Source organism: Lathyrus oleraceus, chromosome 3, assembly GCF_024323335.1.
Source record: "Lathyrus oleraceus cultivar Zhongwan6 chromosome 3, CAAS_Psat_ZW6_1.0, whole genome shotgun sequence".
In the NCBI taxonomy this organism is placed as follows: domain Eukaryota; kingdom Viridiplantae; phylum Streptophyta; class Magnoliopsida; order Fabales; family Fabaceae; genus Lathyrus; species Lathyrus oleraceus.
In genome coordinates, this window is record NC_066581.1 from 55772277 (window position 1) to 55793107 (window position 20831).

Below are 20831 nucleotides of genomic sequence, written 5' to 3' on the forward strand. Positions count from 1 at the left end.
ATATTTCCAGATTCATTTCCCACATGACTGCCACATGTGCGCCTATATTCAAGCTTCTTCAAAAAGATCAGTCTTGTAATTGGACCAAAGATTGCCAGAAAGCTTTTGATAGTATCAAAGAATATCTGCTTGAGCCTCCGATTTTGTCTCCACCTGTTGAAGAAAGACCGTTGATCATGTATTTGACTGTGCTAGAAGATAGTATGGGTTGTGTTCTTGGTCAGCAAGATGAGATTGGAAAGAAAGAAGTTGCAATTTACTACCTCAATAAGAAGTTCATCGACTGTGAGACTCGGTATTCAATGCTTGAGAAAACTTGTTGTGCATTGGCTTGGGCTGTTAAGCGTCTGCGTCAGTATATGTTGAATCATACGACTTGGTTGATATCCAAAATGGATCCAATCAAGTATATATTTGAGAAGCCTGCTTTAACCGGGAGAATTGCCCATTGGAAAATGTTGTTATCAGAGTATGATATCAAATACCGATCTCAGAAAGCGATCAAAGGTAGTATCTTGGCTGACCATTTAGCTCACCAACCGATTGAAGATTATCAGTCAGTGCAGTATGATTTTCCCGATGAAGAGATTTTGTACTTGAAAATGAAAGATTGTGATGAACCATTGCTTGAAGAAGGGCCAGAACCTGGTTTCTGTTGGGGCATGGTATTTGATGGAGTTGTTAATCAATATGGAAATGGCATTGGGGAAGTGATTATTACTCCTCAAGGCACACATCTACCATTTACAGCTAGATTGACTCTCAAGTGTACAAACAACATGGCAGAATACGAAGCTTGCATTATGGGGCTTGAGGAGGCCATGAATCTCAGAATCAAATATTTGGATGTCTTTGGTGATTCGACTTTGGTTGTGAATCAGATCAAAGGAGAATGGGAGACAAATCAACCCAGTTTAATACCATATAGAGATTATGCGAGGAGGATTTCAACTTTCTTTACAAAAGTTGAGTTTCATCATATCCCTCGAGATGAAAAACGGATGGCCGATGCTCTTGCAACGTTGGCATCAATGATTATAGTGAAGTATTAGAATGAAGTTCCTAATTTGTCTGTGATGCGTCTTGATAGGCCAACTCATGTGTTTGTTGTTGAAGAGATCAAAGACGAGAAGTTGTGGTACTACGACATCAAATGTTTCCTCCAAGGTCAGATTTACCCGTCCGGGGCATCTTTGAAAGATAAGAAGACTTTGATAAGATTATCCGGTAACTTCTACTTGAATGGTGATATACTATACAAGAGAAACTTCGACATGGTTTTGCTCAGATGCGTGGATAGACATGAAGCAGGCTTGTTGATGGCCGAAGTGCATGAAGGTTCCTTTGGTACTCATTCCAATGGACATGCAATGGCGAAGAAGATGTTGCGAGTAGGTTACTATTGGCTGACAATGGAATCTGACTGTTGCAAATTTGTGAATAAATGCCACAAGTTCCAGATATATGCTGATAAGATTCATGTTCCTCCGACACTATTAAATGTTATCTCTTCCCCATGGCCCTTCTCCATGTGGGGAATTGATATGATTGGGATGATTGAGCCCAAAGCTTTTAATGGACATCGTTTCATTTTGGTGGCAATTGATTACTTTACAAAATGGGTTGAAGCGGCATCGTATGCGAATGTAGCCAAGCAAGTTGTTGTAAGGTTTATCAAGAATTAGATCATATGTCGTTATGGTGTGCCAAGTAAGATCATTACTGATAATGGATCGAACTTGAATAATAATATGGTGGAAGCTCTTTGCAAAGACTTCAAGATTGCACATAATAATTCTTCTCCCTATAGACCCAAGATGAATGGGGATATTGAAGCTGCGAATAAGAACATTAAGAAGATTATCCAAAAGATGGTTGTCACGTATAAGGATTGGCATGAGATGCTCCCATTTGCTCTACATGGGTAACGTACATCCGTCCGCACTTCAACAGGGGCAACCCCTTTCTCTCTCGTATATGGTATGGAAGCAGTGCTCCCTGTAGAGGTTGAGATTCCTTCATTGCGTGTGCTCATGGAAGCCAAGTTGACTGAAGTTGAATGGTGTCAGACCAGGTTTGATCAGTTGAATTTGATTGAAGAGAAGAGATTGACTGCCATGTGTCATGGTCAGTTATATCAGCAGAGAATGAAGAAAGCTTTTGACAAGAAGGTCAAGCCGCATGTATTCAGAGAAGGTGACCTTGTTCTCAAGAAGATTTTATCGTTAAAACCAGATTCCAGAGGAAAATAGACTCCCAATTATGAAGGCATATATGTTATTAAGATAGCCTTTTCAGGCGGTGCATTGATTCTTACAACTATGGATGGTGAAGAGTTCACTCGTCCTATGAACGCAAATGCAATCAAGAAATACTTCACCTAAAAAGAAAAGAACAGCTCGCTAAGTTGAAAACCCGAAAGGGCGGCTTAGGCAAAAATGAGCGTCTCGGTGGATTGAAAACCCGAAAGGGCAATCCAGGCAAAAATTAGAGACATAAAAACAGAAAAAAAAAATCCCGATAAGTTGAGTACCCCACCTTGGGGCAACTTATGCAAAAATTAGGGATTATGGCAAGTAATTGCATTCTGCTGATCTTCAATGATTTTGAGGACCTGATTGAGCACAAGGGTTGACATTGGTTCATCTCCAGCAGCGGTCGAGAGCACAGTGGATATCAAGATATGGTATAAGGATTAAGGATCATTTGTATTCAATGTAACCCCATTTTCAACTTTGTAAAATCTATGGAGTCTTGTCATTTACAGATTACCATTCTATTAAATAAAGTTGAGCTTTTATCCAATTGTTTCTACTCTTATTTACTTCAGCCAATAGTTTTCAATTTTATTATGATCATTTTGAAATAAAAATTTTAAATCAAAATTAAGTTTTTCTTAATATATAAAAGCAAGAATTTTTCCAAAGCAAGTAAAAAGAATATCAACAGCATTTCAAAGAATAGCAAGTCCTTAAGTGCGAAGCATCTAAGGTTCCCCAAGCAGTTAACCCTTTGGGTATCCCTAAACATCATTGTTGATTCAGTTCCTCGGCGGAGTGATTGATCCCCGGTGGAGCTTATTTCTTTATCCCCGATTGATTTGATTGATTCCGATACCCTGCGGTGTGTCCTTGTCTCCAACAGAGTTTCGGCATTCCCATGTGGAGTTTGTATTTCCTCAGCAAGTGGATCGTCATCAAAGATGTTTGATCTTCCCCAGTAGATCGCTTTGGTGTCCCCACCAATTGCCATTTATCTTTGCTCCCAGTCAGAGTTTCCTCCTGGTTCCTGAGCAGATTTTGTTGATTGTTTCTCTGTAGGGTTGTCTCCCATTTTTATGGTGTTGACCTAAAATTCCCCATAAATTGGATGTTTTATCCTCAACAGATCTTCTCTGTCCTCAGCTAGGGTTGAGCCCTTGGGATTTTGATCTCTCTGTTCTCCAGCAGTTGTCTCCATGTTTTGTGGATTGACCGAGGATTGTATCGCTGGTTCAATTTCTGTATGACGCCTTTGCATCCTTTGTGATTGTTTTGTCAGCATAATCATCATATACATATACGTCCATATAATTTCATAATTGCATATTGGCACCATCATATTTGTTTGATTTGTTGATTTGAGATTCTCCTCTTCCCCACTGAGTTGTTCCCCGTGGATGATTATTACTTCAGTTTCCTTTCCAGTTGTTTATCTGGATGGAATCACTCCCCTTGAGTTATATCCTCATTGGGTTGAGTCTTAATTGACTGTTTCTTTCTAGCTCTTACCTAGATAGATGCTTTGAGTCTCCTAAGAGCCTATTGCCCAGTAACTAGTAATATTCTTCTTAGTTTGCAGTTTGTTACTTCTTGCCCAATACCCGACAAAAGTACCCATGTCTTTCTTCTCAGTAGAGTCCCTAGTGGATCTATTCCCCAGGAAGTATATCCTTTATATGTTCATCCTAACCAGTGATGGATATCTTTCCTTCCCCTGTGATCGCAACTTTATGAGTCGAATTGGGGTACAAACTGCAAGTGCACAGTTCTATCGCGTAGTTTTAAAAGATATCGATCCCACGGGGACTTATGAATCGATATACCGTTTTCTAAGGTTACTTCGTAAAGCTAAGGCAGATGATACTTTGATTGTTTGGGGGAAAAGTTAAAACTAAAACTAGATCTAAATTAAATATCAATTAAACGGATATCGGTATGTAGTTCGTCGTAATTAGGGAATCAAATCTTCGTTGGTTTCTTGGTTTTAAAATAAATATTTTCAGTAGACACTATTGATTTAAAAGTCTTTTCTCAAACTCTCGCTCTGTTGAATAGACCATGACTTTATATTAACGTAGCTGTCACTTATTAGTTAAGTCCAAAATCACTTTTTGAAAACAATAGAATCCGTAGAAACTCTCTTTAAGAAAACACTAATCGTTTAAACACCCTTGTCTCAAACTCTCGCTCTGTTGACTTAGGTTATACAATTAAATTCAAATGCTTAACTCTCGTCCTCACATTCAACCTTTAAAAATACTTTTTGGAAAAGATTAGAATTTTATTTACTCTAAAAATTGCTCTCGTCCTGATTTAGAATTAATGTCCAATTTACACTGTCCAGTTAAAAACTCAAACTCTCGTTCTATTGATTTTAACTTCTTTATGTCTTTTACTTTCGTACAAAACCTTGATATTAAACCTGTAAATTGAGACCGTAAAAAGAGTGATTTTATTTTAAATGTAATTAAACCAACTTAATTTTGATTCCTTCATTCCGCTTACTCTACATACCGATACCTAAATAAATTAGCCAAACATACTAAACAGATCTAAATAATCAGCATGCATAAATAATTCCATCTCAGGCAGATAACATAAATAAACAATAAAATAAAGCATATATAAATTAAAGAACCTGAATAATTTATAGCAATCTTGAACACTCCACCACAGACCGGTTGGATTTGTTCTTGAATTCTTCAATCGGACAGGAAAATAAAAGTGAAGGAATAAAAATCTAGGGTCTAACGTAAGGTTAGATCTAGTAAAAGGTACACAATAGTTTCCGGTGTAGAAACTATTGTGCGAAAAATTAATTAAGTGCTGAAAGATTAACTGGAAAGGAAAATAAAAATAAAAACTGCAATTAAAAGCAAAAACAGTAAAGAAAAATAATGGTATGCTTGCACGGCTGGAAGAAGAAAATTGAACGAAGTCGGGGGGCTCTGCAGGGTTTGCAAGGCCAATATTTATACTGGTCACTTTGTTGTAACGGTTTCCAAGATTCTTCCGTTCACGTTCCAATGGTCAAGCGTAACAATAGGCCTCAACGTCTTTGTTGCGCTTCTGAAGCCAAAAATATAGAAGAATGGTGTGACGTTCGTCACACCATGTGTTACGCTCGTAACACAAGTGGGTAAAGCGTGACGCTCGTCACATCCTGTGTGACGCTCGTCACAGGCGCAACGCCTGTGCTTTTGGGCTGGGCTTTGGCTTTTGATATTTGCTTCTTTTCATTCCTTTTTGCACCTCCTTTTCTTCCTTTTTCACTTGTGCTTCAAATAAACTACCTGAGATAAATAGAAAGAAAATACCGAGTAATATCGAATAAAATGAAATAAATTGAAGTAAATAATAATATAATTAAATTAAATTAAGTCCTAGAATGTGATATTATTTCATGTTATCAAACTCTCCCATACTTAGATCTTTGCTTGTCCTCAAGCAAAATACAGTATAGAACTTGTTTTTAAAATTTTAGCCAAATGAAATTTCAAAACACACATCAATTCGTACTAGGTTGCATGTAAACCTTGTTTAGAAGTAACTTGAGTTTAATCTTGACATCAACAACTACCGTTACAACCTCAGGTAACCTCACCTTATGTAAACCAGTTCGAGTCATGCTATTATAGCTATCCTAGTTCCTTTACTCTTATTTCACCCGTTTTCATTCTAGCGAAATCACATTAAGCCCTTTATCTTTTCGCGCACATAGTGGAGTAACCGGTTAGTGATTCTGATCCCCTTTTAGCTTGAAGCTCTGGTACATAATTCGGATAACTTCGTTATTCAGTCCATTGCAAATTGCGGGGGATCGGACCATAGTCCGCCCTACCAAGTTCAGCACCAGATACCTGCTGAACCAACTCATAATGGATCTTTCATATTATGCTTTTGTATGATCTGCAACCTTTAGATTAAATGATCTGGTAAGGATCACCTAACTTAATTAGTGCATTTCCTGATATATATATTTCTTTTTTTATGTTACTTTGGAAATCATTCACTTATATTCATCGGCCCTCCACGTAGTTTGCTATTAAGATGGTGCTGACTTCTTGTATAAACTACTCGAGGTTACTATAAAACTAAAAGTTCAAGGACTTGTATAACAGTTGCCTTTCTGATCTAACATGTTGAGGTTTGTTTAGAGCGTTGTTATGGTAATAATTTTTGTCTTAATTTGTCTCAAGTTTGATAAAATAGGCAACCTTTATACTATTTGGGTGTGTTAAAGTTTTGTTATGGCTCAAGAAAATTGAGGGGGAATAGATAATAGAAATTTTCACACTAGGGACTTAACTTAAAATAAATAAATTTTTTTTTAAACAAGGGAAATAACAATGAAAAGAAAGGTACATGCTTGAAAAAGGGAGAATAGAAAGAACACGGTTTTCCCCCCCATACTTAAATGAAACATTGTCCCCAATGTTTCAAGGAAAAGAAATACAAAAAAGAAAAAGAAACTAGAGTCAATGTTGCCTTCCGCCTCTGGTTCTTGGACCGGGTGATCGTTGACGTACTTCTAAGTCGTCAAACCTGCTGAGCAATTCAGTGAACCGCTGATCGGTAATAGCATTCCTCGCTTCCTGCTGTTGTTGCATCTGGCGCATCAGTTGCATCATTTCGAGATTCTATGCTTGCATACCATCAATAGAATCCATGATGTCGTCGTTGGTTGCAGGCCTTCTTCGTCGACGACGTCGTGAGGATGGACCAGCTGCACCATCGGAAGGGTTGAGCGGGGCTGATTGTTGTGCAGGAACCTGATCACCTTGCTCCATCTCTTCAAACTCGTCTGTAGACGGGTTTGCTTGTGCAGGCTCGGTAGCTTCGGGAGCATTCAGATCATAGAGGTGGCGGTTGGGGTTTGTGACATCTGTTAGGGCAATATTAGGTAGAACAACGCTTGGGACTTCCTGGTTGTTCACCATAAGGTAATATTTTCCGCCTACCCTGTTTTTAATTAGGCGGCTGGACCGGCAGTAGCTTGTATCCATAGATAGGGGAGGTAAAGATTCTAAAGTTTGGAGTCGGTCCCCTAGGTTTAAGCCAAGTGCTATGGTGGTGATTAATCCACCAATTACAAAAGGTTGACGGCCTCTAGCACATAGGGTGCGGATGTGATGAAATAGGAAGGAGGCAGCGTTTACCTGGGTATCCCTTTGAAAGACGCAGTGAAGGAAGAATAATTCTTTGGCGTTTACTTTGCTGTTGTTTGGTCTTCCAAAGACTGTGTTTTGTAGGATGCGGATAAAGTATCGGATGGTTGGGTTATGTATATGGGAGACAAGGAGCGCATCCCAGATGTTGGTATCTAAACCGGATATTTTCCTGAAAAGGTCGAAGGCGTGTATGTGCCACTGGGAATTTGGAGGGATTCTCGGGTGAACTTGGTCTCCTATAGGGAATTGTAGCATGGTACTCAATTGGTTTTGGGATAGGGAGTATTCGGTGTTGAACATACGGAAGGTTGCGGTACCGGTTAAGGACTCGTCTTCACCGGTGGGGGTGTTGTATGCATATGAACTTAAAAATTCTAAGGTTAGGGATGGGTAGGTAGGTTGATTATGCGTGCATAGAAAGGTTAAATCAGCGAGACGGAGCATCCATTCTATACCTTGAAGTAATCCTAATTCTTGTAAACAAGTTATATCAGGATACCTGGTAGAGGTGACACCTCGTTGTTGGAAACGCTCGAACTGCTCCCTTTGATAATCATCATCTTCGGATCGGAAGATGATATTTCCGAAATTTTGATTTCCCGCCATACCGATAAATGGTTTGAAAGAGGTAATTAGGGAAGAAGGGAAATGAAATTGAGTTTAGAGAATGGTTTGTGGTGTATGAAGAAAGGTATGGTAGGTATTTATAGGGGAAAAAAATTGGAAGTTGGAAAGGGAGTGGTTGAAAAGTAAATAAATGTGGGTAAATGTGAATAAATGGGGAAGGTAAAAAGGTGAAGTGGTGTAACGGTCGTCTCCCAACGGTTAGTAACGTTAACATGGTCTGACGGTGTCACGCTCGTGACAGGGGCGTTACGGACGGCACAAGTACTTGGTGTGACGACCGTGATGGCGTGTGTGACGCTCGTCACACAGTCATCTGGAATGGTTACTGCTTGCGTTCTTCATAATAATTATAGTGATTTATTTTTATGATTTTGTTTTGCTTCAGATTATTTTACTCTGCTATTTAAATTTCCCTTGCATGCTATTCTACTTTGCATAATAGTGCATAAATATATTTTTCTTTAATAGGTTATGTAGGAAGCAACAGTAGAGAGCATTATTGATAGATATTGCATAGTTCATAGTAAAGTAAAATAAATCAATAGCTTCATAAAATAATCATAATGTAACATTGGAGGACAAAAGCAAAAATGCGAAAGAAAACAAATACGAACATAATTTGAAACAACATAAATGAAAAATCTAACTAAAACTAAATAACTTAAGAAAAACAACTTCTATCCATCTGCATGATCTCTGGCCGGAGGGGCAAAGGAGTTAACACGGTTTAGCAACTCGTGGAACTGATTTGTCATACTTCTCATGTATCCCAGAAATTCTTGTCCCATGTCAGCTAACTCTTCTCTGAGGGCGTCCTGTTCTGACATCAAAGCTTGAATGGTGGTGTTATAATCAGCTCCGGGCATATGATGTCTAGGACCGGGTATTTCCGATTCGTTGGTCGGAACAGGTTGAGGAGGAGAATCAATATCATAATAACCAGATGGTGTCTGAGGGTCAGATTCAGCATAAGGGATCTGGTCATCACAAATCTCATAGTCCTGGATGGATTCAGTAGATCTAGCTGGAGAGGGTGTTGCGTTCAGATTGTAGAGCCAGTTATTGCGGTTATGAACACTAGTCCTAGGACTGGGCAAGGTGAATAGGCAAAGAACTTGGTTATTAATTATAAGCTCAAACTCGTCAGACCCTAGGTTTGCTATAAACATAGTGTTGAAGAGGAAGGGTATACTCATAATAGTAATGCCACAAAAAGGGCTTAAGTCAAGCATAGGCTGACGTAATCCGATAGCATTACCAATCATGGTTATCAAACCGCCTATTCGAATTGGTGCTCGTTCGTCTTGGATAAGGTGGTCTAAATTTGCCAACATAAAAGTGGCACCGTTTACTGGACGGTTCTGGGAAGCACAAAATATGATGAAGAGTTCATCACGTGAAACTGCGGTACTGTTTGGCTTCTTCCCAAATAAGGTGTGGGTCAGGATCTTATGGAAATAGCGAAAGGCCGGGTTATGTATGTTTCCAGAGAGAAACTCATGTTCCTCGGGATCGTCATTTCCAGTCAAGCTTCCCCAAAAGTGTTCAAGTTCTTTATATTCAAAAAGTTCTTCTTGGCTCACTGTGAATGTATCAAAGGAGGTAGGGAAACCTAAAAGGTTGGTAAAGTCTTGAATATTAAATTGATACTCCATGTTAAACATTCTGAACTGAATAAAACCTCTATTTATTCCTTTTCCATGGTTGGGTAGATAGATCAGGGAACTAAGGAATTCTAGTGTCAGTCTCCGGTAAGTGACGAATTGTCTACGGATATGAGAGGTTTCCCACCCAATCTGGCTCAACAAATACAGGACACTTTCTCTTAGTCCAAGGGCAGTCATTGCCCAGTCATCAGCATACAGGCTAGGTAGCATCTCTCTCGTGGCTAGTTCCTCAAACTTTTGTTTCTGAGCTTTCCCTCTGAATTTGATACCCATACGATCAATTTGTCCCATCAGGTTAATGTTAGCTAGAGAAAAGAAAAACAAGAGTTTTAGTCAAGGTTTGGCCAAATGCCGAAAGAAGAAGAGAAAAGTTTTTAATAAATTAAAATAAATTAAGAATGAATACTAAACAAAAATTAAAAGAATAATTAAGGAAAAAAATAAATATTTGTGGGTTGTCTCCCACTAAGCGCTTTGTTTAATGTCGCAAGCTCGACATAAAAATTATCAATTATAATCTATAAATTCTGGAGGCATTTCGTCTAAGTGCAAGACTTGCGAATCTTCATTGTTTTCTGCATAGTGATAATGTTTTAGACGTTGCCCGTTTACGGTAAATAGTTTCATAGATTTGCCTTTAATTTCTACCGCTCCACTGGGGAAAACATTGGTGATTTGAAAAGGACCTGACCATCTAGATCGTAGTTTTCCCGGGAATAACTTTAGCCTAGAGTTAAATAAAAGGACTGTATCGCCTTGTTTGAAGATTTTCCTTGATATGCGCTTGTCATGCCATTGTTTTGTTCTTTCCTTGTAGATTCTGGCATTTTCGTAAGCGTCTCTTATGAGTTCCTCTAATTCGCTTATATCAAGGATTCTCTTTTCACCGGAGGCCTTATAGTTTAAATTTAGATTTTTAATAGCCCAATAGGCTTTATGTTCTAATTCTACCGGGAGGTGGCAGGATTTTCCATAAATGAGCTTAAATGGAGTTGTCCCTATGGGAGTTTTGTAAGCAGTTCGGTAAGCCCATAAAGCTTCTGGTAATTTCAATGACCAGTCTTTCCTTGAGGTGGCGACTGTTTTTTCTAGTATCTGTTTGATTTCTCTGTTAGACACTTCCACTTGCCCACTGGTTTGAGGGTGGTAAGGTGTCGCTACTCTATGTCTTACGCCATACTTAAGCAGTAGTTTTTCGAGTACCTTGGATATGAAATGCGATCCACCATCACTGACTACTATTCTTGGGACACCAAACCTTGGAAATATTATATTCTTAAAGAGTCTAGTTATTACTCGTGTGTCGTTTGTTGGAGAAGCTATAGCTTCAATCCATTTTGATACGTAGTCAACTGCCACGAGTATGTATTTGTTACCGAAAGAGGATGGAAAAGGTCCCATGAAGTCTATTCCTCACACGTCGAAAATCTCTACTTCCAAAACGCCCTTTTGTGGCATCTCGTCACGTCTAGATATGTTTCTTGTGCGTTGACATCTGTCACATTTCTTAATAGCTGCATGTACATCCTTCCATATATTTGGCCAATAAAAACCGGCTTGTAGGATTTTAGAGCAGGTCTTGGATGTACTTGCATGTCCACCATAAGGAGCAGAGTGACAGTGTTGGATTATATTTTCTATCTCTTCTTCAGGTATGCACCGACGGAAAATACCGTCGGGGCCTCTTTTAAAAAGTAAGGGGTCATCCCAGTAATAGTGTTTTATGTCATAAAAGAATCGTTTCTTCTGCTGGTAGGATAAAGTAGGTGGAACTATTCCGGCAGCTAAATAATTGACGAGATCAGCGTACCACGGTGTAACAGATATAGCTAAGGTGGTTTCTACCTGTTTATCATTGTTATTTTCTTCCAAAGTAGCTATAAGTTTATCGTACGAGAAATCATCGTTGATCGATGTTCTTTCCGGTTCAAGATTCTCAAGTCTCGAGAGGTGATCTGCTACTACGTTTTCAGTTCCTTTCTTGTCTTTGATTTCCAAATCGAACTCTTGTAGCAACAGGATCCACCTTAGGAGTCTAGGTTTAGCATCCTTTTTTGTTAAGAGGTATTTGATAGCAGCGTGGTCAGTGTAGATGATTATTTTGGCTCCGACCAAGTAAGAACGAAATTTATCTAGCGCAAACACTACTGCTAGAAGTTCTTTCTCGGTTGTGGCGTAATTCATTTGTGCTTCATCTAGAGTTCTACTTGCGTAATATATAACGTGAAGCTTTTTATCTCTTCGTTGTCCTAAAACAGCACCTACAGCGTAATCTCTGGCATCACACATTATTTCGAATGGTTCATTCCAATCTAGTGTCTGCATTATGGGCGCGGAGATCAATGCTTGTTTAAGCGTTTGAAATGCTTCTAAACATCTATTATCGAATATGAATTCAGCATCCTTCATTAATAGCCCGGTTAAAGGTTTAGTTATTTTAGAGAAGTCTTTAATGAATCGTCGGTAAAAACCGGCATGTCCTAAGAAGCTTCGTATTTCTCTCACAGTTTTCGGGGGTTGAAGGTTTTCGATTACCTCTATTTTGGCTTTGTCTACTTCAATTCCTCTGTTCGAGATGATGTGTCCTAAAACAATTCCTTCTTGTACCATAAAGTGACATTTTTCCCAATTAAGTACTAGGTTTACTTTTACACATCGCTCTAGAACTCTTTCTAGGTTTTCAAGGCATTCTTCAAAGCTTTGTCCGCATACGGAAAAGTCATCCATAAATACTTCCATGATGTTTTCTAGAAAATCGGCGAATATGGCCATCATGCACCTTTGGAAGGTTGCGGGAGCATTGCACAAGCCAAATGGCATTCGTCGATAAGCGAAGGTACCAAAAGGACATGTGAACGTTGTCTTTTCTTGGTCATCAAGATGAATTGGTATTTGAAAGAAGCCTGAATAACCGTCTAGATAACAGAAATGAGAATGTTTTGCTAATCATTCTAACATCTGATCAATGAATGGTAAAGGGAAATGGTCTTTTCGGGTTGCTTTGTTTAGTTTCCTATAGTCAATGCACATTCTCCATCCTGATTCGATTCGTTTGGTTATAGTTTCTCCTTTTTCATTTTCAATGACTGTTACACCTCCTTTCTTTGGTACTACGTGTACAGGACTAACCCATTTGCTATCAGATATAGGATATATGATACCTGCCTCTAATAACTTGGTTATTTTTTTCTTCACTACCTCACTCAGGATAGGGTTTAGTCTCCTCTGGTGTTCTCTAGAAGTTTTACAGTCTTCTTCTAGCATGATGCGGTGCATACAGATAGAAGGACTTATTCCTTTAAGATCGGTGATGTTGTATCCTAGTGCGGTTGGATATTTTCTTAAGATATGCAGGAGTTTTTCTGTTTCGAGTCTTCCTAGGTCAGCATTAACTATCACTGGTCGTTCAAGTTCTAAGTCTAGGAATTCATATCTCAGATTTTTGGGAAGTGTTTTCAGGTCTAGGGTTGGTTTCTTAAGGCATTGCGTAGGGTCCGGTGTTATTGCTAAACATTGGTTAAGTTTGTCTTCTACAAGATAGTCAGATGATTTGTCTTTTTCTAACTTTGTTTCTTTTATGCATTCATTGATGATATCCATGAAGTAACATGAATCTTCTATTGCAGGTGCTTTCAAAAATATGGAAATAATGAACTCAATTTTCTCTTCTCCTACTTCGAAAGTGAGTCGTCCTCGTTTTACGTCTATGATTGCACCGGCAGTTGCTAAGAACGGTCTTCCCAGTATAATGGGTGTAACTTCATCTTCTCTAATGTCCATAATTATAAAATCAGTTTGAATGTAGAATTGACCTATGCGCACGGGAACGTTTTCAAGAATTCCTATAGGATATCTAACGGAACGATCTGCTAGTTGCACAGACATTTTAGTTGGTCTTAATTCTCCCATTTCCAGTCTCTTGCATATGGATAAAGGCATAACACTAATACCGGCTCCTAAATCGCATAAGGCTTTGTCAATGACAAATTTTCCTATGTGACAGGGTATAGAGAAACTACCTGGGTCTTTAAGTTTAGGAGGCATATTCTGGATTATAGCGCTACATTCAGCGGTGAGTGTAACGGTTTCGCTATCTTCAAGTTTCCTTTTATTAGAAAGAATTTCTTTTAAGAACTTAACATATGAGGGCATCTGCGTAATAGCTTCTGTAAAAGGAATTGTGACGTTTAATTGTTTTAGTAGGTCAACAAATTTTTTAAATTGGCCCGCATCTTTGGTTTTAATAAGCCTTTGAGGGTAAGGGATAGGTGGTTTATAGGGTGGTGGAGGTACACAAGGTTCCTTCTTTTCTACGGTTTCCTTATTACTCTCTTCCTTTTCCTTAGGTTCACTTTCTTCCTCAGTTGACTTTTTAGAGTTTTGGTTTTCTATCCTTGGGTCAGACGGTCCTTCCACTTCCGTTCCACTTCTCAGTATAATTGCATGAGCGTGGCTTCTTGGGTTAGGTTGGGGTTGGCCAGGAAATGTACCAGTTGGGGCAGTAGTAGGTGTTTGTTGTTGAGCTACTTGTGATATTTGCGTTTCCAGCATTTTGTTATGGGTAGCCAGGGCATCTACTTTACTTGCTAGTTGTTTAATTTGTTCGCCAGTGTGTACATTCTGGTTTAAGAAATCTCTATTGATTTGCTGTTGAGAAGCTATAAAGTTTTCCATCATGATTTCCAAGTTGGATTTCCTAGGGGCGTTATTGTTAGGTGTAGATGGAATCGGCTTTTGATATCCCGGAGGTATAGCTGGGGCTTGATTTGGAGATTGTCCAGGTGCGTATAAAGCATTATTACTCTTATATGAAAAATTTGGATGATTCTTCCAATTTAAGTTATAGGTATGCGAGTAGGGGCTTCCTTGAGCATAGTTTACTTGCTCCGCTTGGATTCCTGTTAGGAGTTGACAATCTGCAGGAGTGTGACCTTGGATTCCACAGACTTCACAATTCTGAGTTATGGCTACCACGGTGGCTGGAGGTGATACATTTAAACTTTCAATTTTCTGGACCAGAGCATCCACTTTTGCGTTAACATGATCAAGGTTACTTATCTCGTACATGCCAGTTTTCGTTTGAGGTTTTTCTACCATTGTTCGTTCGCTTCCCCACTGATAGTGGTTTTGAGCCATGCTTTCGATAAGTTGGTAAGCATCAGCATAAGGTTTGTTCATTAGTGCATCACCTGCGGCGGCGTCTATTGTTAACCTCGTGTTGTACAGGAGACCATTATAGAAGGTATGAATTACTAACCAGTCTTCTAAACCATGGTGTGGACAAAGTCTCATCATGTCTTTGTATCTTTCCCATGCTTCGAAAAGAGACTCGTTATCTTTCTGTTTAAATCCATTTATCTGGGCTCTCAACATAGCTGTTTTGCTCGGCGGAAAATATCGGGCAAGAAAGACTTTCTTCAACTCGTTCCATGTGGTGACTGAGTTGGAAGGAAGAGATTGAAGCTATCTTCTAGCGCTATCTCTTAACGAGAAAGGAAAAAGACGAAGTCAAATTGCCTCTGAAGTGACACCATTAGCTTTAACAGTATTAGCGTATTGGACAAATACGGATAAATGAAGGTTTGGATCCTCGGTAGGATTTCCAGAGAATTGGTTATGTTGCACTGCCTACAACAGTAAAGGTTTAAGTTCAAAGTTGTTTGCTTCGATTGCGGGTGGAGCAATACTCGAATGCGGCTCATCTTGCGATGGAGCGGCGTAATCTCGAAGAGCACGAGCTGGTTCTGCCATCTCGGGTATCGGCGAAGGAAGAAGATTTTTGAGATCAGGAAGTTCGACAGGAGGGAGATTGTTTGCAGCATGATATTCCCGAATTCGTCGTAAGACTCGGAGATATAGCTCGATATCGTTGATTCGTAAGTAGAACGGCTCGCCTTGTGAGCGAGTATGTGGCATACAAATCAACGAAAGAAATAAAAATAAAAAGCCTTAGTCTCTACAGCGTAACAGAAGAGTTACGATATCGACTAAATAAAAGTTCCCCGGCAACGGCGCCAAAAACTTGATCGCGACTTTATGAGTCGAATTGGGGTACAAACTGCAAGTGCACAATTCTATCGCGTAGTTTTAAAAGATATCGATCCCACAGGGACTTATGAATCGATATACCGTTTTCTAAGGTTACTTCGTAAAGCTAAGGCAGATGATACTTTGATTGTTTGGGGGAAAAGTTAAAACTAAAACTAGATCTAAATTAAATATCAATTAAACGGATATCGGTATGTAGTTCGTCGTAATTAGGGAATCAAATCTTCGTTGGTTTCTTGGTTTTAAAATAAATATTTTCAGTAGACACTATTGATTTAAAAGTCTTTTCTCAAACTCTCGCTCTGTTGAATAGACCATGACTTTATATTAACGTAGCTGTCACTTATTAGTTAAGTCCAAAATCACTTTTTGAAAACAATAGAATCCGTAGAAACTCTCTTTAAGAAAACACTAATCGTTTAAACACCCTTGTCTCAAACTCTCGCTCTGTTGACTTAGGTTATACAATTAAATTCAAATGCTTAACTCTCGTCCTCACATTCAACCTTTAAAAATACTTTTTTGGAAAAGATTAGAATTTAATTTACTCTAAAAATTGCTCTCGTCCTGATTTAGAATTAATGTCCAATTTACACTGTCCAGTTAAAAACTCAAACTCTCGTTCTATTGATTTTAACTTCTTTATGTCTTTTACTTTCGTACAAAACCTTGATATTAAACCTGTAAATTGAGACCGTAAAAAGAGTGATTTTATTTTAAATGTAATTAAACCAACTTAGTTTTGATTCCTTCATTCCGCTTACTCTACATACCGATACCTAAATAAATTAGCCAGACATACTAAACAGATCTAAATAATCAGCATGCATAAATAATTCCATCTCAGGCAGATAACATAAATAAACAGTAAAATAAAGCATATATAAATTAAAGAACCTGAATAATTTATAGCAATCATGAACACTCCACCACAGACCGGTTGGATTTGTTCTTGAATTCTTCAATCGGACAGGAAAATAAAAGTGAAGGAATAAAAATCTAGGGTCTAACGTAAGGTTAGATCTAGTAAATCTAGGGTCCTAGAATGTGATATTATTTCATGTTATCACCCTGCCAGAGTTTATCCTTGATATGTTCATTTTAACCAGTGACAAATATTCTTACTTTTGGTATTTTACCCAGTAAAAAGATAGTTGTAATCCCTATTTGATTTCTCAGAGAGTTAATCCTTGATATGTTCATCTTAATCGATGACAAGTTTTCTTCTTCTTTGTGGTTTTCTACCCAGTAACCGCTAGTCGTAAATCCTACTTTTTCCTGTGCAGAGTCTATCCTTGATATGTTCACTTTAACCAGTGGCAAATTTTCTCTCCTTTGGCATTCTATCCAATAACTGATAGATGTAATCCATGTTTATTCCCTTTTTCAGAGTCTATCCTTGATATGTTCATTTTAACCGGTGACGGATTTTCTCTTTGATTGGTCTTCTACCCAGTAATCGGTAGTTGTAAATCCTACTTTGTCCCCTTGCAGAGTTAATCCTTGATATGTTCATCCTAATCGGTGACGGATTTTCTCTCCGACGGTTTTCTATCCAGTTTTTGATAAATCTAATTCGTCCCTTTTTGTTCAGTTGGTATATCCTTGATATGTTCATCCTAACCGATGACGGGTATCCTCCTTGACACTCCCAGGCAAGTCTATCCTTGATATGTTCATCCTGACCGATGACAGATTTTCTTCCCTGTCGAGTTTATCCTTGATATGCTCATCCTAACTGATGACGAATACTCTCTCCCCTTGGTCTTCTGCCCAATAACTGGTAATTGTAAATCCTATTTTCTGCAGTTTTCCCCAACAAGGTTATTCTTACCCAATAATCGGTAATGAATTTTCCTCCTGGCTTTTCCTCAGCGAGTCATCCTTGATATGTTCATCCTAACTAGTGACGGATGTTCTCTCTGTCAGATTTTTATTATCTCCTTACCTAGTAACAGGTAGTAGATAATAGATTTTTGCTCCTCTTGTGTTGAAGTTTATTCCTCCCCAATTGAGTTGAGTACGCATTTCCTTAGTAAAATCGTCTTTTCCCCTGCACGAGTTGAGTACCTCAGTTTTATCCTGACTTATTCGTATCCCATACAGATGTTTGTTTCCCCGACTGGGTATTTCCATTTTTACATGGATTTCCTCGAGTTCCCCAGTAGTTTTAAGTCGTAGCCTGGCCTACGCATAACTCCTTTATCCTCTCAGAGTCTCTGTCTCCCTAGTGAGTTTTCCTTACGGAATGCATTATACTCCTACGGACTTTCGGTATCTCTCATTTCTTTTTCCTTTGTGGCAATATTTCCCCACAGAGCATTAACTTTTGGATTCATATCATTTGCATCATAAGGTCTCTTAGGGACCAAAATTTGTTTCTCTATGGTGTTATTTAAGCCCATTCTACTGAGTCGATATGAAGATTTTAACTTTCACCTCCTCAGTTAGAAGTTCCTTAAATAGGGGCAGCTGTAAGACCCCAATTTTAACCCTAAGATCCCTCATGCATTTTCATCATAAGCATTAGCATTGGGATCATACCCTGGCATCCTCCTTACCCCTCCCTCATTAGGTTTGTTTTGGGAGAGATCACCAAGCACTTTGTGATTATATCATGCTTGAATTTTATCATTTCACTAACCATAATACCAAAAATATGTCTTTGTATTTTCCTAACTCTTTTGTAGGTAGGGCATGATCTCATTGATTCATCAAGTTCACATCTAGGGTTTGAGACCCTCATGAACAAAGAGAACAACCAAGAATTGATCCAAGAATGGTTATGAGCATTATATGAGTTCCAATGATCTCTACATGTTATATTGATCAAGTTTTCTTCAAGAGTTTGAGGGTGATTTGCCTTGGAAACCCTAGTTTGACTGGGTATCTTGAGTAACTTCTTCAACAAGCTATCTCATCAATTGATCAAATTTCTTAAGGGACACTTCAAAACTCATCATATTATGCATATATGATCTACCATGAGCCAAGAAAGTCAAGAGAATTGAATATTAGCAAGTTGGTTGATGGTGGTTGGCCAGATGAATTCATCTGATCAAAACTGGGTCTCCCTAGACCCTATCTCCTACAATTGCCACCATATGAAAATGATTCCAAGAGAAAACTTACTCTAAATGACATTACAAACAACTCTCATGTTGATACCTGGTGCTATTTTTGCTTGGAAAAACATTTTCTATGTTGAAACATTATAGGTCACTTTGTCTAAACCCTAATTTGAAAGTCAACTTCCCAAGGCCATAACTTGCTCAATTTTTATAAGATGAAATATTTCCAAGTTACAAAATCAAATTCAATGTGTCTACTTCAACGTTTATGTTTGGAGTGGAAGCTAATTCAACTTTTTTGAGCATGTGATATGAGGCTATATTATAGGTCACTTTTGACCTATACCATTGATCAAATGATTTTTCCAAACTTCAAAAATTCATAACTCTATGATTTAAAATCTAAATGACATTAAATTTGTGACCATTTTGAATGTATTTGAGAGAGATACAACTTTTATGAATACACTTTTCTCATTTGAAGCTCCCATAAAAAGTTAAGCAATGTGGAATATTGAGACATATGGCTTGACACTTAGAAAAGTTTTGATATGTCAAAATTTTCCAAACTTCCACCTCAAATTACTCCAAGTTCCAAGCTCCAAATGAAAAAAATTTCAACATTAAACTTGTTCCTCTTGATCTCACCATTCCATAGAGCTCAAATTCATTCATTTTGGATGAGAAATGCATATGTTGCGCATGGCTTAAACAGACTGATATCATTTGGCATGGATCCAACTTCAAGCATCAATGCACATGTGCCTTGCAATCTAAGCTAACTTCAACACATCTGAACTTCAAATTTGGACCTTCAGCCATCATTTTATGGGCCTATGCGCGCCCATGCAGCTTTGCATCATCATTTGCCAATTTTGGAAAGTGGGAGTGAGTGTGCAAATATCACATGATTTGGCTATATATAGAAGCCCTTATGCTCAGAATTTCACACACCATTGCGCCAATGATGCGTGCTTTTCGCAAGTATACGAACGTGTCAGAGTAATATAAAAGATTGTCGAATCCACAGAGACCAAGTGTCAATCTATCGTTATCTATTGTTACGGTGTTTATCTAAGGTAATCGAAATAGGGGGTTTTAAGAGTGTACAATGAAAAGTAAAGTATTAAATTAAATTCAATTAATAAAGACAGGTTCGAATGTAATTGACATAATCAATTAATAATCCAAGTACTTGCTAATAGAATTACTTATGGGCAGTGTTTCCTACTTTGAAAAGAACCAATTTAACGGGAACCGTCGCTTTCGCGTATTCAGAACCGAGTTGTACTCCCTAATCAAACCCTCTTATTGTCACTTATAAAAAGGCGCACATTGCGTTAGAGTAGTAAACCTATTTTTAAGAAATATAGTAGCTTGACTAAGTTGAAAAGTATTTTTGACCTGGATTTCTTAACCAAAAGAGGTTCTCATGAACCAGACTCTAAACTCATAAACGCGTCCGAAAATAGTTTTAAAATCACTTTTCTTTTTAAGTTAAAAACTCCTAATGAACTAAACAAAGCGCTTTCGCTGTATTTGAAATAGTTAAAAACAACTAAGTTTAAAAAGACGTTGGACGGCTTTCGATCTTACCCAACGGAAATTAAGTGCGGGAAAACTTAAGTTGAAAGTCAAAATAGCCCTTAAGTGTTTCTACGAACAATTGTACGGATTATCGGTTCAATTACGATTCTTACATTCTAACCTTTATAGATTTAGCTAGACATGGTAAAGTAAAGGTGCATTTTAATTTAAATAAAAGTAGTGCGAGTGCGAGAAATAAATAAAAGTAGTGCGAGTGCGAGAAATAAATAAAAGTAGTGCGAGTGCGGGAAATAAATAAAAGTAGTGCGAGTGCGGGAAATAAATAAAGTAGTACGAGTGCGGGAAATAAATAAAAGTAGTGCGAGTGCGGGAAATAAATAAAGTAGTGCGAGTGCGGGAAATTAAAGTAGACAAACGTAAAGCAACAAAACCTTATCC

General features: G+C 38.2%; 1 non-coding gene across 1 annotated transcript; it reads left to right on the forward strand.

Moving 5' to 3' along the window:
• The first annotated feature begins 14992 nt into the window (after positions 1–14992).
• Positions 14993–15099, forward strand: LOC127133211 (small nucleolar RNA R71). Its single transcript, XR_007807201.1, has one exon. It is a non-coding gene; the product is annotated as a small nucleolar RNA R71 (small nucleolar RNA).
• Positions 15100–20831: the final 5732 nt, after the last annotated feature.